At 30.2% G+C, this 1,165-nt stretch overlaps 1 protein-coding gene across 1 annotated transcript in view; it reads right to left on the bottom strand.

Moving 5' to 3' along the window:
* The window catches only part of LOC110035490 (two-component response regulator ORR9-like), a gene marked incomplete at its 5' end in the record, with an annotated part of 4,266 nt that overhangs the window by 1,915 nt on the left and 1,186 nt on the right, over positions 1 to 1,165 (bottom strand).

Genomic DNA, 1,165 nt, shown 5'->3' with positions numbered 1-1,165 from the left:
TGGAAGCGAGGGGATTCGGAAGCGATGGTCATCGTCGGTGTAAAGCTAATGTTTTGGTGCTGCGCAGGATAAGAGGAAGAAGAATGGCTGATGTTTGGTCCATTTGCTCTGTTGGCTTCTTTATAATATGGCCAAATGAATCATTTTGAGAGGGGGAGGTGGGGAGAAGAGAAAAACAAGGAGAAAATCTGGGAAAAAATCAAACAAAATCTGGAGGAAAGATCCGATCGATTTCCTCTGAATCTGCGCAACATAATTTGCGGTCTATTCTGAAATATAAAATTCAGTGCATAGTTTTCAATGATATTTGCTATCTGTATTTACATTTTTATATTCTTATATTCTCTTGCTATTTTTCCTTTTTAATGGAAAAATTAATGAATATTTCAAGGAAGAGCTAATAAGAAAATGATATGTTTCAATGAAATTTTATGAGAAAAAAGATGATGAAAGAAATTATCCAAAATCTTATCATCTTATCATGGTCTTATTGATAAATAACTTATGACTTCAATTTTAAATGTTACCAAGTCAAATTTAAGTTGATTGTGACCACTTGGTGTCTCATGAGCTAACTATTTTGATAATGCACAATATATATTAGCATGCAAGAGTTTAAGTGCAAAGTCATAATATTAACATTTGTATTGTGGATATTTATATTAAATAATTTATTTTAATTTCTTTTTTTTTTTTTTTTTAGTACATTGATAGTTTGCGCTTTTATAATAAGTTATTCAACTCATGAGCCAAACTGAAATCATTACTTAAAGTTTGAGAATGGTTTGAAGCCTCGAACTTTGCTCAGCTCATTTACGGCCTTCGAATGCATTTCAAAACTATTTATTTATTTTAAAATAAATATAATAAAAAACTTGATTCATAATCTTAAAATCAATGATATCAAAGCTCATGCAAGTTAAATTTTGAATTTAATGTTCTTAAATAAAATTTCTCGAAAATAATGAATGTTATTGCTTATTTTAGACTAGAAAATATCGTTTAAGCTTGGTCGCTTTGAATTGGGCTAGTGCCATTAGAGTTTGTGTTTTTTGAATTAGGCAAGTACCCTTTTTAGCTTAGGCCAACGAACCTAAGTACATTTTTTTTTTAATTCTAAAGGAATGGTCGAAGGCTACTAGATGAGTCTCTATCATCCCTAAGT

This window comes from Phalaenopsis equestris, unplaced genomic scaffold, assembly GCF_001263595.1.
Source record: "Phalaenopsis equestris unplaced genomic scaffold, ASM126359v1 Scaffold000002, whole genome shotgun sequence".
Taxonomy (NCBI): domain Eukaryota; kingdom Viridiplantae; phylum Streptophyta; class Magnoliopsida; order Asparagales; family Orchidaceae; genus Phalaenopsis; species Phalaenopsis equestris.
This window is presented reverse-complemented; position numbering and strand designations above follow the sequence as displayed.